The sequence below is a fragment of the Lissotriton helveticus genome, chromosome 4_2 (genome assembly GCF_964261635.1).
Source record: "Lissotriton helveticus chromosome 4_2, aLisHel1.1, whole genome shotgun sequence".
In the NCBI taxonomy this organism is placed as follows: domain Eukaryota; kingdom Metazoa; phylum Chordata; class Amphibia; order Caudata; family Salamandridae; genus Lissotriton; species Lissotriton helveticus.
In genome coordinates this window covers 89,605,636-89,627,146 of record NC_136064.1, presented here as the reverse complement: position 1 = coordinate 89,627,146, position 21,511 = coordinate 89,605,636, and the positions used below count along the sequence as shown (strand labels likewise).

General features: G+C 53.3%; 1 protein-coding gene across 2 annotated transcripts in view; it reads left to right on the top strand.

Annotated features, from left to right (window-relative positions):
* Positions 1–225: 225 nt before the first annotated feature.
* Positions 226–21,511, top strand: part of LOC144752050 (P2Y purinoceptor 4-like) — a 91,843-nt gene continuing 70,557 nt past the window's right edge. The window contains exon 1 of one of the 2 annotated variants that reach the window (XM_078640000.1): positions 226–411. The gene's annotated coding sequence lies outside the window, so the exon portion shown is untranslated. Of the gene's footprint in view, positions 426–21,511 lie in introns of both variants that reach the window. The other variant, XM_078639999.1, reaches the window with a different exon arrangement.

Here is a 21,511-nt window from a genome sequence, read left to right as displayed (position 1 = left end):
GTGCTGAATCCGGTGGGGTCGGATAAGACTCCAAGCCCAGGCTCCCTCGGGTCAGTCCATCTGTACAGCCCCCCCCCCCCCCTCCTCCCTCTTACGATTAGTCATTAAGGCCCGGGCTGGGTGGTGCCCGCCATGAAGCTGCCAGCCCCGGCTCCCTCGGGTCACTCCCCCATTAACGCCCCCTCCCCTTACTCCCGCCCCCTCACACGCGGTGACATCACTGAGTGGGAGTTGGAGAAAGTTTGGAGCTGTCCAAGGCCGTCAGCAGCGTCAGGAGGGGAGCCGAGACAGCATCCAGCAGAGACGGCGAGAGGAGGCGGTGGAGACGCCGGGTGCAGCCGAGACAGAGAGACTGCATGTGAGGCGTGGGAGCCCAGACAGCATCCAGAGACGGCGAGAGGAGGCGCAGGGGTGAGAGACTGGAGGTGAGAGGGGCAGAAGAGACCGCTTGGGACCAGGGTTGGCACAAGAGGCAGCATGTGAGAGGGGGGACTGGGAGCAAGCACTGCTTGTGACAGGCGTCCGCAGAGACTTCGTGTGGGAGGCGGCCGCAGAGACGGCATGTGAGGGATAGCAGCAGAGACTGCATGTGAGGGGTAGCAGCAGAGACTGCATGTGAGAGGTAGCAGCAGAGACGGCATGTGAGGGGTGGAAGAAGAGATGCATTGAGAGGTGGGAGCAGAGACTGCATGTGAGGGCTAGCAGCAAAGACTGCATGTGAGGGGTAGCAGCAGAGACTCCATGTGAGAGGTAGCAGCAGAGACTCCATGTGAGAGGTAGCAGCAGAGACTGCATGTGAGGGGTAGCAGCAGAGACTGCATGTGGGGGTAGCAGCTGAGACTGCATGTGAGGGGTAGCAGCAGAGACTCCATGTGAGAGGTAGCAGCAGAGACTGCATGTGAGGGGTAGCAGCAGAGACTGCATGTGAGGGGTAGCAGCAGAGACTCCATGTGAGAGGTAGCAGCAAAGACTGCTTGTGAGGGGTAGCAGCAGAGACTGCTTGTGAGGGGTAGCAGCAGAGACTGCATGTGAGAGGTAGTAGCAGAGACTGCATGTGAGAGGTAGCAGCAGAGACTCCATGTGAGAGGTAGCAGCAAAGACTGCTTGTGAGGGGTAGCAGCAGAGACTGCTTGTGAGGGGTAGCAGCAGAGACTGCATGTGAGAGGTAGTAGCAGAGACTGCATGTGAGAGGTAGCAGCAAAGACTGCTTGTGAGGGGCAGCAGCAAAGACTGCATGTGAGGGGTAGCAGCAGAGACTCCATGTGAGAGGTAGCAGCAGAGACTCCATGTGAGAGGTAGCAGCAGAGACTGCATGTGAGGGCTAGCAGCAAAGACTGCATGTGAGGGGTAGCAGCAGAGACTCCATGTGAGAGGTAGCAGCAGAGACTCCATGTGAGAGGTAGCAGCAGAGACTGCATGTGAGGGGTAGCAGCAGAGACTGCATGTGAGGGGTAGCAGCAGAGACTCCATGTGAGAGGTAGCAGCAAAGACTGCTTGTGAGGGGTAGCAGCAGAGACTGCTTGTGAGGGGTAGCAGCAGAGACTGCATGTGAGAGGTAGTAGCAGAGACTGCATGTGAGAGGTAGCAGCAGAGACTGCATGTGAGGGGTAGCAGCAGAGACTGCATGTGAGAGGTAGTAGCAGAGACTGCATGTGAGAGGTAGTAGCAGAGACTGCATGTGAGAGGTAGCAGCAGAGACTGCATGTGAGAGGTAGCAGCAGAGACTTCATGTGGGGGTAGCAGCAGAGACTGCATGTGGTGGTAGCAGGAGAGACTGCATGTGAGAGGTAGCAGCAGAGACTGCATGTGAGGGTTGGGAGAAGAGATGCATTGAGAGGTGGGAGCAGAGAGTGCACGAGAGCACGTGAGTGGTAGGCAGCAGCCGAGACTGCATGTGAGGGACAGCAGCAGACTGTGGGAGGCGAAGGGCGGGAGTAGAGACGGCAGCAGGTTGAGGTGGGAGCAGAGACTGCAGGAGGTGAGGGGCAGAGACGGCAGCACATGGAGGTGACAGCAGAGACTGCATGTGAGAGGTAGCAGCAGAGCCTGCATGTGGGGGTAGCAGCTGAGACTGCATGTGAGGGGTAGCAGCAGAGACTGCATGTGAGGGGTAGCAGCAGAGACTGCATGTGAGAGGTAGCAGCAGAGCCTGCATGTGGGGGTAGCAGCAGAGACTGCTTGTGAGGTAGCAGCAGAGACTGCATGTGAGGGCTAGCAGCAGAGACTGCATGTGGGGGCAGCAGCAGAGACTGCATGTGAGGGGTAGCAGCAGAGACTCCATGTGGGGGTAGCAGCAGAGACCGCATGTGAGAGGTAGCAGCAGAGACTGCATGTGGGGGTAGCAGCAGAGACTCCAGGAGGCGAGGGGCAGCAGCAGAGACTGCATGTGAGAGGTATCAGCAGAGACTGCATGTGAGAGGTAGCAGCAGAGACTGCATGTGAGAGGTAGCAGCAGAGACCGCATGTGAGAGGTAGCAGCAGAGACCGCATGTGAGAGGTATCAGCAGAGACCGCATGTGAGAGGTGCGAGCAGAGACTGCATGTGGGGGCAGCAGCAGAGACTGCATGTGGGGGTAGCAGCAGAGACTGCATGTGAGGGGTAGCAGCAGAGACCGCATGTGAGAGGTGCGAGCAGAGACCGCATGTGAGAGGTAGCAGCAGAGACCGCATGTGAGAGGTAGCAGCAGAGACTGCATGTGGGGGCAGCAGCAGAGACTGCATGTGGGGGTAGCAGCAGAGACTGCATGTGAGGGGTAGCAGCAGAGACTGCATGTGGGGGCAGCAGCAGAGACTCCAGGAGGCGAGGGGCAGCAGCAGAGACTGCATGTGAGAGGTAGCAGCAGAGACTGCATGTGAGGGGTAGCAGCAGAGACTGCATGTGAGGGTAGCAGCAGAGACTGCATGTGGGGGCAGCAGCAGAGACTGCATGTGAGGGGAAGCAGCAGAGACTCCAGGAGGCGAGGGGCAGCAGCAGAGACTGCATGTGAGGGGTAGCAGCAGAGACTGCATGTGAGAGGTATCAGCAGAGACTGCAGGAGGTGAGGGGCAGAGACTGCATGTGAGGGGTAGCAGCAGAGACTGCAGGAGGTGCGAGCAGAGACCGCATGTGAGAGGTATCAGCAGAGACTGCATGTGAGAGGTATCAGCAGAGACTGCAGGAGGTGCGAGCAGAGACCGCATGTGAGTGGTAGCAGCAGAGACTGCATGTGGGGGCAGCAGCAGAGACTGCATGTGGGGGTAGCAGCAGAGACTGCATGTGAGGGGTAGCAGCAGAGACTGCATGTGGGGGCAGCAGCAGAGACTCCAGGAGGCGAGGGGCAGCAGCAGAGACTGCATGTGAGGGGTAGCAGCAGAGACTGCATGTGAGAGGGAGCAGCAGAGACTGCATGTGGGGGTAGCAGCAGAGACTGCATGTGAGGGGTAGCAGCAGAGACTGCATGTGGGGGCAGCAGCAGAGACTCCAGGAGGCGAGGGGTAGCAGCAGAGACTGCATGTGAGGGGTAGCAGCAGAGACTGCATGTGAGAGGGAGCAGCAGAGACTGCATGTGGGGGCAGCAGCAGAGACTGCATGTGAGAGGTATCAGCAGAGACTGCATGTGAGAGGTAGCAGCAGAGACTGCATGTGAGAGGTAGCAGCAGAGACCGCATGTGAGAGGTAGCAGCAGAGACCGCATGTGAGAGGTATCAGCAGAGACTGCATGTGAGAGGTAGCAGCAGAGACCGCATGTGAGAGGTGCGAGCAGAGACCGCATGTGAGAGGTATCAGCAGAGACCGCTTGTGAGAGGTAGCAGCAGAGACTGCTTGTGAGGTAGCAGCAGAGACTGCATGTGAGGGGTAGCAGCAGAGACTGCATGTGAGGGGTATCAGCAGAGACTGCATGTGAGGGTAGCAGCAGAGACTGCTTGTGAGGTAGCAGCAGAGACTGCATGTGAGGGGTAGCAGCAGAGACTGCATGTGAGGGGTAGCAGCAGAGACTGCATGTGAGAGGTATCAGCAGAGACTGCATGTGAGAGGTAGCAGCAGAGACTGCATGTGGGGGCAGCAGCAGAGACTCCAGGAGGCGAGGGGCAGCAGCAGAGACTGCATGTGGGGGTAGCAGCAGAGACTGCATGTGAGGGGTAGCAGCAGAGACTGCATGTGGGGGCAGCAGCAGAGACTGCATGTGGGGGTAGCAGCAGAGACTGCATGTGGGGGCAGCAGCAGAGACTGCATGTGAGGGGAAGCAGCAGAGACTCCAGGAGGCGAGGGGCAGCAGCAGAGACTGCATGTGAGAGGTAGCAGTAGAGACTGCATGTGGGGGTAGCAGCAGAGACTGCATGTGGGGGCAGCAGCAGAGACTGCATGTGAGGGGAAGCAGCAGAGACTCCAGGAGGCGAGGGGCAGCAACAGAGACTGCATGTGGGGGTAGCAGCAGAGACTGCATGTGAGAGGTAGCAGCAGAGACTGCATGTGAGAGGTAGCAGCAGAGACTGCATGTGAGGGGTAGCAGCAGAGACTGCATGTGAGAGGTAGCAGCAGAGACTGCATGTGAGAGGTATCAGCAGAGACTGCATGTGAGAAGTAGCAGCAGAGACCGCATGTGAGAGGTATCAGCAGAGACTGCATGTGGGGGCAGCAGCAGAGACTGCATGTGGGGGTAGCAGCTGAGACTGCATGTGAGGGGTAGCAGCAGAGACTGCATGTGAGAGGGAGCAGCAGAGACTGCATGTGGGGGCAGCAGCAGAGACTGCATGTGAGAGGTATCAGCAGAGACTGCATGTGAGAGGTAGCAGCAGAGACTGCATGTGAGAGGTAGCAGCAGAGACCGCATGTGAGAGGTAGCAGCAGAGACCGCATGTGAGAGGTATCAGCAGAGACTGCATGTGAGAGGTAGCAGCAGAGACCGCATGTGAGAGGTGCGAGCAGAGACCGCATGTGAGAGGTATCAGCAGAGACCGCATGTGAGAGGTAGCAGCAGAGACCGCATGTGAGAGGTAGCAGCAGAGACTGCATGTGGGGGCAGCAGCAGAGACTCCAGGAGGCGAGGGGCAGCAGTAGAGACTGCATGTGGGGGTAACAGCAGAGACTGCATGTGGGGGTAGCAGTAGAGACTGCATGTGGGGGTAGCAGCAGAGACTGCATGTGGGGGTAGCAGCAGAGACTGCATGTGAGGGGTAGCAGCAGAGACTGCATGTGAGAGGTATCAGCAGAGACTGCATGTGAGAGGGAGCAGCAGAGACTGCAGGAGGTGAGGGGCAGAGACTGCATGTGAGAGGTAGCAGCAGAGACTGCAGGAGGTGCGAGCAGAGACCGCATGTGAGAGGTAGCAGCAGAGACTGCATGTGAGAGGTAGCAGCAGAGACTGCATGTGAGGGGTAGCAGCAGAGACTGCATGTGAGAGGTAGCAGCAGAGACTGCATGTGAGGGGTATCAGCAGAGACTGCATGTGAGAGGTAGCAGCAGAGACCGCATGTGAGAGGTATCAGCAGAGACTGCATGTGGGGGCAGCAGCAGAGACTGCATGTGGGGGTAGCAGCTGAGACTGCATGTGAGGGGTAGCAGCAGAGACTGCATGTGAGGGGTAGCAGCAGAGACTGCATGTGAGAGGGAGCAGCAGAGACTGCATGTGGGGGCAGCAGCAGAGACTGCATGTGAGAGGTATCAGCAGAGACTGCATGTGAGAGGTAGCAGCAGAGACTGCATGTGAGAGGTAGCAGCAGAGACCGCATGTGAGAGGTAGCAGCAGAGACCGCATGTGAGAGGTATCAGCAGAGACTGCATGTGAGAGGTAGCAGCAGAGACCGCATGTGAGAGGTGCGAGCAGAGACCGCATGTGAGAGGTATCAGCAGAGACCGCATGTGAGAGGTAGCAGCAGAGACCGCATGTGAGAGGTAGCAGCAGAGACTGCATGTGAGAGGTAGCAGCAGAGACTGCATGTGAGAGGTATCAGCAGAGACTGCATGTGAGAGGTAGCAGCAGAGACCGCATGTGAGAGGTATCAGCAGAGACTGCATGTGAGGGTCGCAGCAGAGACTGCTTGTGAGGTAGCAGCAGAGACTGCATGTGAGGGGTAGCAGCAGAGACTGCATGTGAGGGGTAGCAGCAGAGACTGCATGTGAGAGGGAGCAGCAGAGACTGCATGTGGGGGCAGCAGCAGAGACTGCATGTGAGGGCTAGCAGCAGAGACTGCATGTGGGGGTAGCAGCAGAGACTGCATGTGGTGGTAGCAGCAGAGACTGCATGTGAGGGGTAGCAGCAGAGACTGCATGTGGGGGCAGCAGCAGAGACTGCATGTGAGGGGTAGCAGCAGAGACTCCATGTGGGGGTAGCAGCAGAGACTGCATGTGAGAGGTAGCAGCAGAGACTGCATGTGAGAGGTAGCAGCAGAGACTGCATGTGAGGGGTAGCAGCAGAGACTCCATGTGAGAGGTAGCAGCAGAGACTGCATGTGAGAGGTAGCAGCAGAGACTGCATGTGGGGGTAGCAGCAGAGACTGCATGTGGGGGGTAGCAGCAGAGACTGCATGTGGGGGTAGCAGCTGAGACTGCATGTGAGGGGTAGAAGCAGAGACTGCAAGTGGCGGTAGCAGCAGAGACTGCATGTGGGGGCAGCAGCAGAGACTGCATGTGGGGGTAGCAGCAGAGACTGCATGTGAGAGGTAGCATCAGACACTGCATGTGAGAGGTAGCAGCAAAGACTGCTTGTGAGGGGTAGCAGCAGAGACTGCATGTGGGGATAGCAGCAGAGACTCCATGTGAGAGGTAGCAGCAGAGACTGCATGTGGGGGTAGCAGCTGAGACTGCATGTGAGAGGTAGCAGCAGAGACTTCATGTGGGGGTAGTAGCAGAGACTGCATGTGAGAGGTAGTAGCAGAGACTGCATGTGAGAGGTAGCAGCAGAGACTGCATGTGAGAGGTAGCAGCTGAGACTGCATGTGGGGGTAGCAGCAGAGACTGCATGTGGTGGTAGCAGGAGAGACTGCATGTGAGAGGTAGCATCAGAGACTGCATGTGAGAGGTAGCAGCAGAGACTGCATGTGAGGGTTGGGAGAAGAGATGCATTGAGAGGTGGGAGCAGAGAGTGCACGAGAGCACGTGAGTGGTAGGCAGCAGCCGAGACTGCATGTGAGGGACAGCAGCAGACTGTGGGAGGCGAAGGGCGGGAGTAGAGACGGCAGCAGGTTGAGGTGGGAGCAGAGACTGCAGGAGGTGAGGGGCAGAGACGGCAGCACATGGAGGTGACAGCAGAGACTGCATGTGAGAGGTAGCAGCAGAGCCTGCATGTGGGGGTAGCAGCAGAGACTGCTTGTGAGGTAGCAGCAGAGACTGCATGTGAGGGCTAGCAGCAGAGACTGCATGTGGGGGCAGCAGCAGAGACTGCATGTGAGGGGTAGCAGCAGAGACTCCATGTGGGGGTAGCAGCAGAGACTGCATGTGAGAGGTAGCAGCAGAGACTGCATGTGAGAGGTAGCAGCAGAGACTGCATGTGAGGGGTAGCAGCAGAGACTCCATGTGAGAGGAAGCAGCAGAGACTGCATGTGGGGGTAGCAGCCGAGACTGCATGTGAGGGGTAGCAGCAGAGACTGCAAGTGGGGGTAGCAGCAGAGACTGCATGTGAGAGGGAGCAGCAGAGACTGCATGTGGGGGTAGCAGCAGAGATTGCATGTGGGGGTAGCAGCAGACACTGCATGTGAGAGGCAGCAGCAGAGACTGCATGTGAGGGTAGCAGCAGAGACTGCAGGAGGTGCGAGCAGAGACCGCATGTGAGAGGTAGCAGCAGAGACTGTATGTGAAAGGTAGCAGCAGAGACTGCATGTGGGGGCAGCAGCAGAGACTGCATGTGAGGGGTAGCAGCAGAGACTGCTTGTCGGGTAGCAGCAGAGACTGCATGTGGGGGTAACAGCAGAGACTGCATGTGGGGGTAGCAGCAGAGATTGCATGTGGGGGCAGCAGCAGAGACTGCATGTGGGGGTAGCAGCAGAGACTGCATGTGAGAGGTAGCAGCAGAGACTGTATGTGAAAGGTAGCAGCAGAGACTGCATGTGAGGGGTAGCAGCAGAGACTGCATGTCGGGTAGCAGCAGAGACTGCATGTGAGAGGTAGCAGCAGAGACTGCATGTGGGGGTAGCAGCAGAGACTGCATGTGGTGGTAGCAGGAGAGACTGCATGTGAGGGGTATCAGCAGAGACTGCATGTGAGGGGTAGCAGCAGACACTGCATGTGAGGGGTAGCAGCAGAGACTCCAGGAGGTGAGGGGCAGAGTCTGCATGTGAGGGGTAGCAGCAGAGACTGCATGTGAGAGGTAGCAGCAGAGACTGTATGTGAGAGGTAGCAGCAGAGGCGGCATGTGGGGGTAGCAGCAGAGACTGCATGTGAGGGGTAGCAGCAGAGACTGCATGTGAGAGGTAGCATCAGACACTGCATATGAGAGGTAGCAGCAGAGACTGCATGTGAGGGGTAGCAACAGGCACTGCATGTGAGAGGTAGCAGCAGAGACTGCATGTGAGGGGTAGCAACAGACACTGCATGTGAGAGGTAGCAGCAGAGACTGCATGTGGTGGTAGCAGGAGAGACTGCATGTGAGGGTAGCAGCAGAGACTGCATATGAGAGGTAGCAGCAGAGACTGCATGTGAGAGGGAGCAGCAGAGACTGTATGTGGGAGGTAGCAGCAGAGACTGCATGTGAGAGGTAGCATCAGACACTGCATGTGAGAGGTAGCAGCAGAGACTGCATGTGGTGGTAGCAGGAGAGACTGCATGTGAGGGTAGCAGCAGAGACTGCATGTGAGGGGTAGCAGCAGACACTGCATGTGAGAGGTAGCAGCAGAGACAGCGTGTGAGAGGTAGCAGCAGAGACTGCATGTGAGAGGTAGCAGCAGAGACAGCATGTGGAGATGCGAGCAGAGACTGCATGTGAGGGGCAGCAGCAGAGACTGAATGTGGGGGTAGCAGCAGAGACTGCAGGTGGGGGTAGCAGCAGAGACTCCAGGAGGCGAGGGGCAGCAGCAGAGACTGCATGTGGGGGTAGCAGCAGAGACTGCATGTGAGGGGTAGCAGCAGAGACTGCATGTGGGGGCAGCAGCAGAGACTGCATGTGGGGGTAGCAGCAGAGACTGCATGTGAGGGGTAGCAGCAGAGACTGCATGTGAGAGGTATCAGCAGAGACTGCATGTGAGAGGGAGCAGCAGAGACTGCAGGAGGTGAGGGGCAGAGACTGCATGTGAGAGGTAGCAGCAGAGACTGCAGGAGGTGCGAGCAGAGACCGCATGTGAGAGGTAGCAGCAGAGACTGCATGTGAGAGGTAGCAGCAGAGACTGCATGTGAGGGGTAGCAGCAGAGACTGCATGTGAGAGGTAGCAGCAGAGACTGCATGTGAGGGGTATCAGCAGAGACTGCATGTGAGAGGTAGCAGCAGAGACCGCATGTGAGAGGTATCAGCAGAGACTGCATGTGGGGGCAGCAGCAGAGACTGCATGTGGGGGTAGCAGCTGAGACTGCATGTGAGGGGTAGCAGCAGAGACTGCATGTGAGGGGTAGCAGCAGAGACTGCATGTGAGAGGGAGCAGCAGAGACTGCATGTGGGGGCAGCAGCAGAGACTGCATGTGAGAGGTATCAGCAGAGACTGCATGTGAGAGGTAGCAGCAGAGACTGCATGTGAGAGGTAGCAGCAGAGACCGCATGTGAGAGGTAGCAGCAGAGACCGCATGTGAGAGGTATCAGCAGAGACTGCATGTGAGAGGTAGCAGCAGAGACCGCATGTGAGAGGTGCGAGCAGAGACCGCATGTGAGAGGTATCAGCAGAGACCGCATGTGAGAGGTAGCAGCAGAGACCGCATGTGAGAGGTAGCAGCAGAGACTGCATGTGAGAGGTAGCAGCAGAGACTGCATGTGAGAGGTATCAGCAGAGACTGCATGTGAGAGGTAGCAGCAGAGACCGCATGTGAGAGGTATCAGCAGAGACTGCATGTGAGGGTCGCAGCAGAGACTGCTTGTGAGGTAGCAGCAGAGACTGCATGTGAGGGGTAGCAGCAGAGACTGCATGTGAGGGGTAGCAGCAGAGACTGCATGTGAGAGGGAGCAGCAGAGACTGCATGTGGGGGCAGCAGCAGAGACTGCATGTGAGGGCTAGCAGCAGAGACTGCATGTGGGGGTAGCAGCAGAGACTGCATGTGGTGGTAGCAGCAGAGACTGCATGTGAGGGGTAGCAGCAGAGACTGCATGTGGGGGCAGCAGCAGAGACTACATGTGAGGGGTAGCAGCAGAGACTCCATGTGGGGGTAGCAGCAGAGACTGCATGTGAGAGGTAGCAGCAGAGACTGCATGTGAGAGGTAGCAGCAGAGACTGCATGTGAGGGGTAGCAGCAGAGACTCCATGTGAGAGGTAGCAGCAGAGACTGCATGTGAGAGGTAGCAGCAGAGACTGCATGTGGGGGTAGCAGCAGAGACTGCATGTGGGGGGTAGCAGCAGAGACTGCATGTGGGGGTAGCAGCTGAGACTGCATGTGAGGGGTAGAAGCAGAGACTGCAAGTGGCGGTAGCAGCAGAGACTGCATGTGGGGGCAGCAGCAGAGACTGCATGTGGGGGTAGCAGCAGAGACTGCATGTGAGAGGTAGCATCAGACACTGCATGTGAGAGGTAGCAGCAAAGACTGCTTGTGAGGGGTAGCAGCAGAGACTGCATGTGGGGATAGCAGCAGAGACTCCATGTGAGAGGTAGCAGCAGAGACTGCATGTGGGGGTAGCAGCTGAGACTGCATGTGAGAGGTAGCAGCAGAGACTTCATGTGGGGGTAGTAGCAGAGACTGCATGTGAGAGGTAGTAGCAGAGACTGCATGTGAGAGGTAGCAGCAGAGACTGCATGTGAGAGGTAGCAGCTGAGACTGCATGTGGGGGTAGCAGCAGAGACTGCATGTGGTGGTAGCAGGAGAGACTGCATGTGAGAGGTAGCATCAGAGACTGCATGTGAGAGGTAGCAGCAGAGACTGCATGTGAGGGTTGGGAGAAGAGATGCATTGAGAGGTGGGAGCAGAGAGTGCACGAGAGCACGTGAGTGGTAGGCAGCAGCCGAGACTGCATGTGAGGGACAGCAGCAGACTGTGGGAGGCGAAGGGCGGGAGTAGAGACGGCAGCAGGTTGAGGTGGGAGCAGAGACTGCAGGAGGTGAGGGGCAGAGACGGCAGCACATGGAGGTGACAGCAGAGACTGCATGTGAGAGGTAGCAGCAGAGCCTGCATGTGGGGGTAGCAGCAGAGACTGCTTGTGAGGTAGCAGCAGAGACTGCATGTGAGGGCTAGCAGCAGAGACTGCATGTGGGGGCAGCAGCAGAGACTGCATGTGAGGGGTAGCAGCAGAGACTCCATGTGGGGGTAGCAGCAGAGACTGCATGTGAGAGGTAGCAGCAGAGACTGCATGTGAGAGGTAGCAGCAGAGACTGCATGTGAGGGGTAGCAGCAGAGACTCCATGTGAGAGGAAGCAGCAGAGACTGCATGTGGGGGTAGCAGCCGAGACTGCATGTGAGGGGTAGCAGCAGAGACTGCAAGTGGGGGTAGCAGCAGAGACTGCATGTGAGAGGGAGCAGCAGAGACTGCATGTGGGGGTAGCAGCAGAGACTGCATGTGGGGGTAGCAGCAGACACTGCATGTGAGAGGCAGCAGCAGAGACTGCATGTGAGGGTAGCAGCAGAGACTGCAGGAGGTGCGAGCAGAGACCGCATGTGAGAGGTAGCAGCAGAGACTGTATGTGAAAGGTAGCAGCAGAGACTGCATGTGGGGGCAGCAGCAGAGACTGCATGTGAGGGGTAGCAGCAGAGACTGCTTGTCGGGTAGCAGCAGAGACTGCATGTGGGGGTAACAGCAGAGACTGCATGTGGGGGTAGCAGCAGAGATTGCATGTGGGGGCAGCAGCAGAGACTGCATGTGGGGGTAGCAGCAGAGACTGCATGTGAGAGGTAGCAGCAGAGACTGTATGTGAAAGGTCGCAGCAGAGACTGCATGTGAGGGGTAGCAGCAGAGACTGCATGTCGGGTAGCAGCAGAGACTGCATGTGAGAGGTAGCAGCAGAGACTGCATGTGGGGGTAGCAGCAGAGACTGCATGTGGTGGTAGCAGGAGAGACTGCATGTGAGGGGTATCAGCAGAGACTGCATGTGAGGGGTAGCAGCAGACACTGCATGTGAGGGGTAGCAGCAGAGACTCCAGGAGGTGAGGGGCAGAGTCTGCATGTGAGGGGTAGCAGCAGAGACTGCATGTGAGAGGTAGCAGCAGAGACTGTATGTGAGAGGTAGCAGCAGAGGCGGCATGTGGGGGTAGCAGCAGAGACTGCATGTGAGGGGTAGCAGCAGAGACTGCATGTGAGAGGTAGCATCAGACACTGCATATGAGAGGTAGCAGCAGAGACTGCATGTGAGGGGTAGCAACAGGCACTGCATGTGAGAGGTAGCAGCAGAGACTGCATGTGAGGGGTAGCAACAGACACTGCATGTGAGAGGTAGCAGCAGAGACTGCATGTGGTGGTAGCAGGAGAGACTGCATGTGAGGGTAGCAGCAGAGACTGCATATGAGAGGTAGCAGCAGAGACTGCATGTGAGAGGGAGCAGCAGAGACTGTATGTGGGAGGTAGCAGCAGAGACTGCATGTGAGAGGTAGCATCAGACACTGCATGTGAGAGGTAGCAGCAGAGACTGCATGTGGTGGTAGCAGGAGAGACTGCATGTGAGGGTAGCAGCAGAGACTGCATGTGAGGGGTAGCAGCAGACACTGCATGTGAGAGGTAGCAGCAGAGACAGCGTGTGAGAGGTAGCAGCAGAGACTGCATGTGAGAGGTAGCAGCAGAGACAGCATGTGGAGATGCGAGCAGAGACTGCATGTGAGGGGCAGCAGCAGAGACTGAATGTGGGGGTAGCAGCAGAGACTGCAGGTGGGGGTAGCAGCAGAGACTCCAGGAGGCGAGGGGCAGCAGCAGAGACTGCATGTGGGGGTAGCAGCAGAGACTGCATGTGAGGGGTAGCAGCAGAGACTGCATGTGGGGGCAGCAGCAGAGACTGCATGTGAGGGGTAGCAGCAGAGACTGCATGTGAGGGGAAGCAGCAGAGACTCCAGGAGGCGAGGGGCAGCAGCAGAGACTGCATGTGAGGGGTAGCAGCAGAGCCTGCATGTGAGGGGTAGCAGCAGAGACTGCATGTGAGGGGAAGCAGCAGAGACTCCAGGAGGCGAGGGGCAGCAGCAGAGACTGCATGTGGGGGTAGCAGCAGAGACTGCATGTGAGGGGTAGCAGCAGAGACTGCATGTGGGGGCAGCAGCAGAGACTGCATGTGAGGGGTAGCAGCAGAGACTGCATGTGAGGGGTAGCAGCAGAGACTGCATGTGGGGGCAGCAGCAGAGACTGCATGTGAGGGGTAGCAGCAGAGACCGCATGTGAGGGGTAGCAGCAGAGACTGAATGTGAGAGGCAGCAGCAGAGACTGCATGTGAGGGGTAGCAGCAGAGACTGCATGTGAGGGGTAGCAGCAGAGACTCCAGGAGGCGAGGGGCAGAGCTGGCAGCATGTGGAGGTGCAAGCAGAGACTGCATGTGAGAGGCAGCAGCAGAGACTGAATGTGGGGGGTAGCGGCAGAGACTGCATGTGGGGGCAGCAGCAGAGACTGCATGTGAGGGGTAGCAGCAGAGACTGCATGTGAGGGGTAGCAGCAGAGACTGCATGTGAGGGGTAGCAGCAGAGACTGAATGTGAGAGGCAGCAGCAGAGACTGCATGTGGGGGGTAGCAGCAGAGACTGCATGTGAGGGGTAGCAGCAGAGACTGAATGTGAGAGGCAGCAGCAGAGACTGCATGTGGGGGGTAGCAGCAGAGACTGCATGTGGGGGCAGCAGCAGAGACTGCATGTGAGGGGTAGCAGCAGAGACTCCAGGAGGCGAGGGGCAGAGACGGCAGCACGTGGAGGTGGGAGCAGAGACGGGGGTACCGAGGGTGGGGCACGGAGAGTCGACGGGTGGCCCCTAAATGACAATCAGGGGCAGTGAAATGGAAGCCCATAGACCCCGAGCCGGGGGCGCAGAGGCCGCTGGAGGGAGGAGGGCCCTGCGTCCACAGAGAGGGAGGGGCGGGTGGCCCCGCGGGCCGGTGAGATAGCTCAGTGGCCTGACCTGTGCGCCTGCTGCAGCGGTGTGTCAGTCTTGTCTGTGGTTAGAAGCATTTCCTCAAGACCGAGGCATTTCTGCGTCTTACTCAAGCTTTCCTGCGAGGATGGGGGAAGTGATGTCTGTACTGGAGGGGGGGTGAGGGGGGGGCATCAGTGTAAGACCAGGGGCGGAGGGGGTGGGGTGGGGGGGATCAGTGCAAGAGTAGGGGCCTGATTCACAAATGTAAACTTTGACCAGTCTAACTTTACTCGAAGACTCGAAGTAAAATAAGCCTTGTGGTCTAAGTTTAGATCAAAAGTCTAAACTTAGAACAAAAATCCAACTTTACTACAAGTAACCTCAGACTTTAGGTCTAAGTTTCCCTTTGTGAATGAGTCCCGCGGAGCACTGCGGGGCACACGGTCAGTCCTCTCAGTTTGCAGATGTGCACACGGTCAGTCCTCTCAGTTTGCAGATGTGCACACGGTCAGTCCGCTCAGTTTGCAGATGTGCACACTGTCAGTCCTCTCAGTTTGCAGATGTGCACACGGTCAGTCCTCTCAGTTTGCAGATGTACACACGGTCAGTCCTCTCAGTTTGCAGATGTGCACACGGTCAGCTCTTTAAGTTTGAAGGTGTGCACACGGTCATTCCTCTCAGTTTGCAGATGTGCACACGGTCAGTTCTCTCAGTTTGCAGATGTGCACATGGTCAGTTCTCTCAGTTTGCAGATGTGCACACGGTCAGTCCTCTCAGTTTGCAGATGTGCACACGGTCAGCTCTCTCAATTTGCAGATGTGCACACGGTCAGTCCTCTCAGTTTGTCAGTTCTCTCAGTTTGCAGATGTGCACACTGTCAGTTCTCTCAGTTTGCAGATGTGCACACAGTCAGTTCTCTCAGTTTGCAGATGTGCACACGGTCAGCCCTCTCAGTTTGCAGATGTGCACACGGTCAGTCCGCTCAGTTTGCAGATGTGCACACGGTCAGTCCGCTCAGTTTGCAGATGTGCACACGGTCAGCTCTCTCAGTTTCCAGACGACCGCATGATTACGAGACGCCGACACTCTGTTCATGGCCTTTACTGCTCTATCTCTTTGAAAATTTGGAACTTGACATACTCTGGAAACATGATTTCTTTATTAACTTTTGAAAATATTTGAACCTCAAGTGTGAAGACCATTGTGAAGCTGTGTAATATAGAGAATTCTAAATAAGCCCTGAAGAAGTCCGGTCACGGACGAAACGCGTTGGCTATTGGTTTTAATCATCATTTGTGAATAAAAGAATCTGTTTACTGAAGAAATCTGACTTTGGAATTGTTGGGAGAACGATTGGAAAGTCAATGCAACCACATGTGTAATATGTTATTGATATTGTATTATTCATTGTTGAAGTGTGCGGGGTCACCTTGTGCAGTTTGCAGATGTGCATCGGTCAGTCCTCTCAGTTGGTCAGTTCTCCCAGTTTGCAGATGTGCATACGGTCAGTTCTCTCAGTTTGCATGTGTGCACACGGTCAGTTCTCTCAGTTTGCAGATGTGCACACGGTTAGTCCTTTCAGTTTGCAGATGTGCACACGTACAATCCTCTCATTTTGCAGATGTGCACACCGTCAGTTCTCTCAGTTTGCAGATGTGCACATGTTCATTCCTCTCAGTTTGAAGATGTGCACATGGTCATTCCTCTCAGTTTGCAGATGTGCACACGGTCAGTTCTCTCAGTTTGCAGATGTGCACACGGTCATTCCTCTCAGTTTGAAGATGTGCACACGGCCACCTACTCATTTGCGGATATATACAAGTTATTGTCCCTCCCCTTACGACCCTAAAAATCGTAGTAAACCCTTTTATAGGGTGGGAAGGAAAGGGGCCGCCACACACAATTGTTGCTGGGAAGGAATTTCCACACAGGGGGGAGTTGTTAGCCAGTGCCCTGCTCTGGGGCTGTCACCTGGCATGGAGTAGATTTATTTCATTCTGTAATTCACAAGACTCGTCCTTTTAGAGGCTGGCAGTATCATCCCAGGTGTAAACCTCCAACCCTTTTGTGAACTCTATTTTTGTATAACAAATTGTTGTTTCGGCTTTTACCCAGAGAGAAACTTTATATTGCTCCCAAAAAAGTGCTTAATTTGTTTTTTTTTTTAAAACACACACATTGCCCCTGCCATGCTGCCAATGACAGTACCTATGCAAACACTCACCATCACTCTCCTGCACGTGTGACGCTTCCGTCTCTCCAGGCCTCCAAAGCTGTAAGATAGGCTTGGGCGGCCGGAAATCGTCATTTTTAATGTATATTGATAATAAGTAACCGTTGTTGTCGTCATCTCTAAATTAGCCAGACAGCGCCACCTTGATGCAGACTGTCACAAGCGCTGGTGTTGGCAAGTAAGTAGGAGTGCTGAGCACCTGCAAACCACTGCTCAAATTAAGCACTGTGCCAAACCCCTTGTTCTACAACCCCATCAATGTTGTGAGGAGTTTCTTTTCACTTACCATCGCAGGAAGGAATTTACTCCTACCCATGACTGTAAATCTCTCACCATGTCCCAAGTCAGGAGGGGTCAGACCACGGTTTGTGAATAACCACCAATGTGCTAGTTTGTGGACGTTCTCGAGCTCCCAGGATACTGTCTTCAGAGAGACAGAGAGAGAGATAGAGAGACACCCAGGTATTTTTTTAAAAGTTTAGAATGCTTTATTGAGATAGTAAACAATGTAAAACATCAATACAAAGTCATGTAGCAAGAGGATATGAGTAAAAACAAAGCATTATATGAAAAACAATATCAAAACAATATCCTCATGAATAAAAACGGTACCAAGAGTAAATGGATTTTTAAAAGGTTTTAAGGAAAAGAGAAAAGAAAAAGGGGAAGAGAGAAGAAGAAAGAAAAAAAAGAAAGGAGGAGGAGATAGAGGAGAAAAGAAAAGAAGAGTCCTGGAAGTAACACAGACAAAATCAATTTTCAAAAAGATTAGGGGCATGGTGAAAACATTTTAGTATACGTGAACCGGAATCAATTCTGCACTCTGGAGAGAAAGGTAGTTAGTGGCAACCATAGACATCCAGGTATGGATTCATTTAGTTTTAGATGTTCTTTTAGCCACGGTTGAATGCTGGGGTGACAGTGGATGGGGCTGTATGATCAGCAGGGGTTCAAAGCTTTAGCTGGGTTTCATCTGCATAGATATGGTACCAAATTCCAGCTTAGAAGTCTTGCAAGGGGTTAAATACAGGTAACGAAAAGTGAAGGGGGCTATTGAACCCTGGGGTCCCCCACAGAGGTCGATTTAGAGAGAGACACCCCAGATTTAACACATTGGCGCCTGCTTTCAAGACAGGAGTTTAAACCAATGGTTCTCACCCTTTTGACTTCTGGGGACCCCTGCTTAATCATTACTGTAACCCAGAGCCCCTCCCTCCCCCACCCCAATCATTACTGGAATCTGGGGACCCCCTCAAGGAAAGGATTTCCGCTGAGTCATGACTGCTAGCCCAGAGCCCCAGCCAAAGCATTGGATGATTTGAACCACAAAGCAATACACAAAAAGTACAGAAAAGGCATTCAAACAAATACACAAATGACACATTTTATTGAATTCGAAAACACACCTAAATTAAACTAAATCAAAATTGTAATTTTATGATGACGTTTGGAGCTTGGCCGCTCATCCTCCATACTATATTCTGTTTGCTGCCTCTGCACTACTCCCAGGAATCAACCTGAGGGCACTAATTAAATTTTTAGCCTCCAATTTCAAATTCCTAAACATTTACAGCTCGTTTTTAAATGTTCAAGTGTCCATTTAGCTTCTGTATTTGTATCCACTTTATTCATCTGTTAATATTATTTAATTTTCTAAGTAGTCGCAGTCCCCTTAGGAGGCTTTGTGGAACCCTAGGGGTTCCCGGACCGCAGGTTGGAAACCTCTGATTTCAACCCTTATAGCCCGGTGTCAATAACTCAGGGCCTTTCTGTGAGGGGAACATCTTTTACGATGCAACTATTACCCCGCACTGCCATTACAATGCGGGGATTACAACGAAAGTCATTACAACGACTTTCGCTGGAGGGCGCTGTTGGATAGGGAATAGTTTCATTTTCTATCCAACACATTCCCTACTGTCAACGTGGGCTGGAGTTGGAATAGAAAATTAAACTATTCCACTATCCAGCGCCCCCAACGCAAGTCGTTGTAACGACTTGCGTTGTAATCCTCACGTTGTAATGGCATGCGCGGTAAAAGCATGCGTTGTACTGACATACAACCTTCTGTGATAGAGTACTGCGTGCTCCAAAATATCAAAGACCGAAGAAATAGCTCATAGAGGCAGAAGGCAACACCACTGACCCTTGCATAGGGTGCTTTTACTCCTGCTAATCCTGAGGTGGTACTCCTGTTCTCGAGACAGGCTGGCTCTGCAGTGGGTACTTTAAAAAGAGGTGTAACTTGTCCTGTTGTGGGTGAACCAGGCCCACAGCCGCGCCCTAAAGATGACTTGACCATCTCCAGACAGTTTGGGATGAATGATTGACTGATGGGTTTGGCCCACACAGGAGGTGAGGTTCTAGCTGAACAGTTTTGTTTACTTAATAATGCCTTTAGGAAACTCCTCTGTGCCTGGCTCAAGGTGAGGCCGGGAGGGGGTTGTTTTCTTGTTAATAATCATTTCCGGGGTATCTACGGCGCAGAGCGTGATTGCATCATCAAAATACATTTATCATCGAAGACTGTGGCCAGCTCGCCTCATTCCTGTGGTCTTGTTTCACACTTGGATGTTTGAGCGCCAGATTCTTCCAGCTTTTGAACAGTTATTTTGGGCCACTGCTAGCCCCATTCAGCTGGGCGCTCAAATACTTTGCTTGGCCACCACAGTGGTTTTCTTGTAGGCCTCTGGTTGGGATTTGAGGGTGTAACTCTTCAAGGCAGTGGCATTCACTCCATTTTCTTTCAAACCCTTGTAAGGTCCTTTTTTGGTTGTTCAGATTATCAGTATCCCTGGTTATAGATCTGAAACCCTCCTATTTTCCATTATTTTGGGGTCCACCTTGTCGATCACGAAGGATGCCAACTCGTCGCAATGGAGACGGAGGGAAGTTGTGAGGTCAGAGTGAGACATACTCAGCTTGGGTTTGCAGCACTGAGTTCACGTCATCTCCTGTCGGCTGCCAAGGTTTGATCTTTTCAGGTCTCAGATCCTGGCGAACTTTAAGGGTGGAGAAGTGGACTTAAGGTGCATGTGATCAACAAGAGATAAACAAGAGATCTGATTGGTCAGCTGCCAACGAGTCATCAAGAGCGAGGGAGTCAGGTTTAGTGATGCATAAGTCAAGGGTGTGAGTTTATGTGAGTTGGTTTAGGGACATGTTGGCTCAGGCCGTGGTTCTCGGTGATGGAATGTAGATTTTGGGTTCCCCGTCACTGAAAGAGCCCCACAGGAGATTCAAATCTCCTAGAAAGACTGTATCGTTTTGTCAGGAGTTGACCTGCCATATGTTCGAGATATTTGCCACATCACATACTTTTGCACCCCTTGGGGTTACACTCTGTGTAGTCGTGAGTCTTTATACGTTTGGACGTCTCCTTGTAGGCATTCAGAATGGTGCAAGGAAGGGGATTGATTCCTTAAACTTCTGAGCAGATTCAAGTATCAGAGCTGCCTTTACCCACCTGTCCTACTTTGTTGAGTCGTATGATTTCACAGGAGCTTAATTTCAGGCAGGGCTCTGTCCACATGGGTTCTGGAGGACTCAGACCCCATGGCTCACCCATGACCACACATTTCCACTTTACTTACCAAATAGATTTAGCTATGTATGTATTAAAAGCCCTATTTGATATGCTGTTGTGGAGGGCACGACATACATTCCTTATAGCATTCCTGTTCGTGCGTGCCCCTATGAGGTTTTCGTGTGAATTAGATTACAATATCTACTTTGTTTCGCAGGTTTGATGCAAGCTTTGTTCGAGTGTGTTGTATGTGTGATGCAAGCTTTGTTCGAGTGTGTTGTATGTGTGATGCAAGCTTTGTTCGAGTGTGTTGTATGTTTGATGCAAGCTTTGTTCGAGTGTGTCGTATGTGTAATGCAAGCTTTGTTCGAGTGTGTCGTATGTTTGATGCATGCTTTGTTCGAGTGTGTCGTATGTTTGATGCATGCTTTGTTCGAGTGCGTTGTATGTTTGAGGCAAGCTTTGTTCGAGTGTGTTGTATGTTTGATGCAAGCTTTGTTCGAGTGTGTCGTATGTTTGATGCAAGCTTTGTTTGTTAGTGTGTCGTATGTTTGATGCAAGCTTTGTTCGAGTGCGTTGTATGTGTGATGCAAGCTTTGTTCGAGTGTGTTGTATGTTTGATGCAAGCTTTGTTCGAATGTGTTGTATGTGTGATGCAAGCTTTGTTCGAGTGTGTTGTATGTTTGATGCAAGCTTTGTTCGAGTGTGTCGTATGTGTGATGCAAGCTTTGTTCGAGTGTGTCGTATGTTTGATGCAAGCTTTGTTCGAGTGTGTTGTATGTGTGATGCAAGCTTTGTTCGAGTGTGTTGTATGTGTGATGCAAGCTTTGTTCGAGTGTGTTGTATGTGTGATGCAAGCTTTGTTCGAGTGTGTCGTATGTGTGATGCAAGCTTTGTTTGAGTGTGTCGTATGTTTGATGCAAGCTTTGTTCAAATGTCTCGTATGTGTGATGCAAGCTTTGTTCGAGTGTGTCGCAGGTTTGATGCAAGCTTTGTTCGAGTGTGTTGTATGTTTGATGCAAGCTTTGTTCGAGTGTGTCGTATGTGTGATGCAAGCTTTGTTCGAGTGTGTCGTATGTTTGATGCAAGCTTTGTTCGAGTGTATTGTATGTGTGATGCAAGCTTTGTTCGAGTGTGTTGTATGTGTGATGCAAGCTTTGTTCGAGTGTGTTGTATGTGTGATGCAAGCTTTGTTCGAGTGTGTCGTATGTGTGATGCAAGCTTTGTTTGAGTGTGTCGTATGTTTGATGCAAGCTTTGTTCAAATGTCTCGTATGTGTGATGCAAGCTTTGTTCGAGTGTGTCGTATGTTTGATGCAAGCTTTGTTCGAGTGTGTCATATGTTTGATGCAAGCTTTGTTCAAGTGTGTCGTTTGTTTGATGCAAGTTTTGTTCGAGTGTGTTGTATGTTTGATGCAAGCTTTGTTCGAGTGTGTTGTATGTGTGATGCAAGCTTTGTTCGAGTGTGTTGTATGTGTGATGCAAGATTTGTTCGAGTGTGTTGTATGTGTGATGCAAGCTTTGTTCGAGTGTGTCGTATGTGTGATGCAAGCTTTGTTTGAGTGTGTCGTATGTTTGATGCAAGCTTTGTTCAAATGTCTCGTATGTTTGATGCAAGCTTTGTTCGAGTGTGTTGTATGTTTGATGCAAGCTTTGTTTGAGTGTGTCGTATGTTTGAT